General features: G+C 35.2%; 1 pseudogene; it reads left to right on the top strand.

Moving 5' to 3' along the window:
* The first annotated feature begins 1,754 nt into the window (after positions 1 to 1,754).
* LOC107133651 lies at positions 1,755 to 3,403 on the top strand (annotated as a pseudogene).
* The last annotated feature ends 2,583 nt before the right edge of the window (positions 3,404 to 5,986 follow it).

Raw genomic sequence — 5,986 nt, 5'->3', positions numbered from 1 at the left:
GAAAGTGAAAGTACAAAAATCCCCGCTCTCTCCTTATTTACAGGGGAGCGTCCTTTTTTCCGCTCTCTCTTTATTTACAGAGAGCTGCCCCGCTTTGGTCGCGGATCCCACTTACTTGGGACTAACCCCGCTTTGGTCGCAGATCCCACTTACCTGGGACTAATCGGTGCACCACCCCTGACTGCTGAAAGTTCTGGTTCCCGGGTTTCGGCACCACTTGTCGCGATCCCTTGCCCGCAAGGAAGACTCAACTCAGGATTCTTCTTTCAGCAGTTTATTCAGGCCTTGAGTCATGTATCATCTTCTAGCGCCCGCCCCCGACACACCCAAGCACAGCTTAATAAAGCCTCCAGCATACCAATCTTAAGCTGCCACGTGGACCTTTCTCATAGGATGGGAAGGGATTGTGTGCCAATTCTCCATATTAGGAGTTGTTTATCACAGGCCACAGTGGAAGCCGGCGCCATCTTCTAATGGCGGCCACAGTCCAATTAGAATGGCTCACCACAGGTATTGGTGAATATAATTTATTAAATTATGTGACATGCAAGAATATTTCAAAATGAATCCCATTTTGAGTTTACTTATAATGCACAAACTGAAATGTAGAAGGGGAAAGAGAAAAATTGAAAAATGTTTTAAAGTGATTGAAAAAGAAAGAGAGGATGTCTTTAAAAATATAATTGATCAAAGTCAGTTATATGAAATAATATGTCAAAATGAACTCCAATGTTATATAAATTATAATAATCCCATAAACAAACACAAAATCACTCTGATTATATATTGTATTAATCATCCAATTAAAAGACAAATAATGGTGTAGAGGGTTTAAAAAATGCTATTTTATTTTTTCTAAAAAAATGTGACTGGTAATAAAGCAGACTAAAACTCAAAGAATGGAATATTGTATCTCATGCAAATGGAATTTGAATACTAGAAAAATGTAGTGACACTCTATCTGAATAGCAAAAATCAAGCCAAAATTAGTCAGAATAGATAAAGAATGTCATTAGGTATAAGTAAAGGGAAAAATCCCATCAAATATATACAATGTTTAAACATATATATATATATATAATCAGTACATCCAAATTCATAAAATATTATTTGACATAAAGAAAAATAGACCCTAACAATATAATTGTTAATGTTTTATTAACTACAGCCACCAAAAAAAAAATTATTCACACAAAAAAATTTGGAAATATACAAGTTCAATTACCCTACAACTCAAATATATAAGTTCAGTTACCCTATAACTCAAGTGGTTTAACAAACACACATGTTCTATCAGCTATACAATTATTCTTTTAAACAGCACACAGATAATTCAAGAAAAAAATTACATTTGAGGTTAAGGTAAGTCTAATCACCTATGAAATAATAAAGTGATCTCTTACTTTTTACCACACTGTAAGAGAATAATACTTGAATGCAAACAACACATATTTAAATGATGAAGGACTCAATGAGGTTATCAGGGGCAAATTTAAACATCCTAGAATTAAACACATAAATATTACAGAATTTGCAGAATAGAGTGAATTAGAGTGAATGCAGGATTTCTTTTTTTTTTTTTTTTTTGCTTTTTGTTTTTGTTGTTATTTTTTTAACTGGTGAAGAACCTATATATAAAAATATTACAAAAATTCAGAATTAATACATAAAAATGCATTTTAAAGATAAGAACAATTTTAGAGGAGGAAAAGTTTATTTAAGGACTCAGGGTTTCAGAGGTCTCAGCACCAATAATGGCTGATTCTGTTGCTTTGGACTGGAGGAAAGGCAGAGTATCAGGATTCAAGAGTATGGAGAAGGAAAGCAGCCAAGGACAAATCACCAAGAAGCAGAGAAACTCCACTCACAGTGACAAAATATAAACCCAAAGGCACACCCCAAGTGACCTACCTCCTCCAGCCACATACTACTTGCCTACTACTATTGTTAATAGCAGATGTAGGTAAATTCACTAATAGTTTACAAGAAGAAACAATATACCTCACTTGGATGCTAGGTAAAGTCATTACTTAAAAGCAAACTTGAAGAATATATGATAGTTGTTTAAAGTAACTTTATGCTGTTAAAAAAAAGGTGGGGTCAGAACTATCCTCCAAATACAAGTATATTTAGAATTTAAAACAACAAATTTGAGAAATGAACACACAGACACATGAGTGAGAGCAAAATAACAGGATTGATTGAAGTAATATAAAGAAAGCAGAGGTCCTGAAGCAGAGTGCCCAAAAGAGAGGTAGCCAACCCTGTCTGTAGTCTAGGCAGTTTTAAAAGTGTATCTGGGCCATCACCTTGGTGCACAACTGTAATCCTAGCATCCCAAGATGCTGAGGTAGGAGAATTGTGATTTCAAAGCCAGCCTCAGCAAAAGCAAGGTGCAAAGCATCTCCTTGAGACTCTGATTCTAAATGAAATACAAAATAGGGCTTGGGATGTGGATAAGTGGTTGAGAACTCCTGAGTTCAATCCCAGGAGCGCTACCCCTACAAAAAAGTACACCTGGATCCTGGCGGGCCATGCATTCAGGACAGCCTGTTTTGAATGTCTCTGAGTGGGGCCTGGCCATACAGCCCAGTGAAGAAATTTGATCCAAGGAAGTCTGCCAATGCTGGTGCTGGAGTGAGTATCAGCAGCACCATGAGATTCTGGTATTTATACTCTAATAATAACATGAAGGGGTTAATAAATCCCCCAAACAGCTGCTTATAAAAATAGAACAGTTTAACAAACTGTGAAAAGCAGACAAAAACTATAAAAGGTTATATGTGGCAGAAAGTTCAACATCCTTTTCCAAATCCTTGTTACAGAAAAAAGAATAGTTTCCTATAAGTGGAGGCTTTGACATGGCAAATAACAAAAATAAACTGGCTTGTATAGGCCACATGCCAGAAAAATTACCTCATGATAAGTCAAGCATATTTGGTTAAATCTAGTGACTCTGGTTTCTTCACAGAGAGAATAGCTCATCATCTAAATACCATGATTTTTTCATGAGGTTTCTCAGCATCACGGGACAATGGCCCAAGTTTTGTTTATCAGATTTTGAGACTGAATGTAGCTTTAACATTCTGGAGTAAAAGAAATACAAGTTATAGTTTATTTGGTGAGGATATAAAATCTTGGTATTGTGGTAGATTGCCTGCTTGTATTAACTAATAGTTTGCAAAAAGAAAAACAATATACCTCACTTGGCTGCTAGGTAAAGTCATTACTTAAAAGCAAATTTGAAGAATGTATGATAGTTGTTTAAAGTAACTATATGCTGTCAAAAAAGCGTGGTGGTCAGAACTATCCCCCAAAATAGAAGTATATTTCGAATTTAAAACAACAGTTAAGTGGCTTGCAAGGACAAGAAAACCATTTTACCATCTTACTGTTGTTCTGAAATATAGCTAACAATATAGACGCTTATTTTTTTACAGTTGTATTAAGAAATTTTTGTGTACTAAAGAGCATCTAGTTATTAACAACATCCTACATGATTTACAAAATAGGTCTCTTTTGAGAATTGTGAATTGTGGAAGAAATTGAAACCATTTTTGTCTTTTAAAATAAAAAAGGCTCTGGGGATAGACCTCAGTTGCTCAGTTGGTAGAGTTCATGCCTTGCATGAACTCTAATCCCCAGCACCATCTAAAACAAAAACAAAATGAAGCATAATTAAGCCTCTACTGAAAACCTAACAATTTGCTTCACATTGAAGTTGATAAATACCTAAAAGGAGTAGCTTCAATTTCAATGAGGTGAAAGTGCACTACAAAGATTTTTCATCTTTTCTCCATTCAAGATTTATGTAGTTATTTGGTAATATTTTTTTATGAACTATTAGGTCTTAAGGCAGTCCTGCATAAGAATAGAATTCATGCTATGTAAATAAATAAATTTACTAGGAATCACAAAACCCAATTATTAAATTTTTATATTTTATTAAACAATCTGGAATATGTGCAGTTTTTTCCTAACATTGAATAGATTTTCAAAGTTTAAAACATCAGAGAAATAACCATCATAGTAATAAATATCATAATAAATAATTATAAAATATTAAAGTATTTTTGTCCACTCCAACAATAAATAAATATGTAAATAAAGGTATACTTTATACCTTTATAAAGCACAGGATAAGAAATGCTAGGGGCATGGACCAATCAATTTCCTCCAGCTCTGAGCTTAATAAGCCAATCAGAAATGCTTACTTTCAATTCCTTTTGACATAGTGAAGCCATACAGATCTCAGTGGTTATTAATATGCCTATTAGAAAAAGGAAGCATTTGTGGTAGGGGTCTACTTTTGGTCAGCCATTTTTAGGGTAAGTGAGAAAGAGTGCTATAGTTAAACATGTGAGGAGTCCAAACAGGCTTGTGTTTTACACTGTAGAGACACAGTATGCCTTTCAGGTTGTCCGCTGTTCTTTTTAGGTTAGTATCATATCTCTCTCCCCTCCTGTCCTATTCCTAGACTCTTATCCTGGATGCCTATGAAAGAGCTATCTTCATGCCTCACTCATAACCAGGTAATCAAAATCAGGGGATTAATTCACTGATCAGATTAAGGTTCTTATAACCCAATTATTTTATCTATATATCTTCTAGAATTATCTCACATGTGAGCTTTTGTGGAAAACCTAATATTCAAATCATAAAATTCTATTCCTGGACCACAGCAGCTCATGTTTATCTCATATTCATCAATGTAAAATGCATTAGTCCACTTCCAAGTGCTCCCAAAGTTTCAACAGTTCCAGGGTTATCAAAAATTCAATTCCAAAGTCTCCTCTGAGATTTAAAATAAATAGTTAGCATAAGCTCCTATAAAAATTAAAAAGCAAATAACATACACTCAATATATAAAGGCAAAGAATATACTTTTTCTTTCCAAAAGGAATAAAAAGGTGAACAGGAGGAAGAAAATGGAATTAGCAAAACTGAAACACAGCTAGGTAAAAAAGTCCCAAAGCTCCACTTCCAGTATCTGGGGCATCATGATTTTCTCTCTAAAAGGCTTATGCAGCTCTGTTCTTTGCTGATTGCAGGCCACACGTCTTCTGTGTTGGCTTTACTTCTTCTCAAGCTAATTTCTATAATTTTCCTTAGCAGAAGTTCCACCTTACAGTATTTATTTATTTTTTTCATTTTTTCTTTAAAACAAACAACAAATAAACAAACAAAAAACAGGCAGAGACACTTAACCACTGAAATAATCGAAATACATCATGTCTTTTTTTTAAATATATATTTTTTGAGATGGGGTGTTGCAAATTTGTGAGGGCTTCACTAAGTTATTGAAGCTGCACTCAAACTTGTAATCTTCTTTGCTTCAGCCTTCTGAGTTGCTGGGATTATGGGCAGGTAACACCACACATGGCTCTGAACTGGCACTTCTTAATATCAGAGATCTCCACAGCAGCTTCAGCTTTACTTTCACTTCTACATGCAATACTCTCTCAGGAGCTGGCTGCAGGTACTCTGACCTTGAAAACCTTTGTCTGGTCTTCCTTTGAAATTTCATGGAAGTCTCCATGTCTCCTAACACCAGTATCTTACAGGAACAATACCATAATTGTTATGGTTAAGGTCTGACGCCATCATGAAATAGGAGCCAGGACTCCTAGAACCATGGTTGTAGCAGCCTCCGAATGACTGTATAAATGACTTCATAGGTACCCCTATTCAAGTAGGATTTACTTTTCATTGAAATTTTACTTCTTCACCCTTAACCCTGATGGATGAGGTCTTGCCAATTGCTGAGCTATCTCATGCCATCTTTCTATTATTTCTGGCAAAGTTTTTGTATTTCTTTAAAAACCGCACATTCCTTAGCCCCACTTTTACTCACAGTTTTCTGGCCAAACTGCAGGTTTCTCAAAACCTTTTGCCTTGCTTTCTGCTCCCACTTATCTCCACAAACTTGGCTAAAAGCTGCCAGCAATATCCATGTAACTGCTATTATGCTGCCTAGAAATTTCCT

This window comes from Marmota marmota, unplaced genomic scaffold (genome assembly GCF_001458135.2).
Source record: "Marmota marmota marmota unplaced genomic scaffold, marMar, whole genome shotgun sequence".
Taxonomy (NCBI): domain Eukaryota; kingdom Metazoa; phylum Chordata; class Mammalia; order Rodentia; family Sciuridae; genus Marmota; species Marmota marmota.
This window is presented reverse-complemented; position numbering and strand designations above follow the sequence as displayed.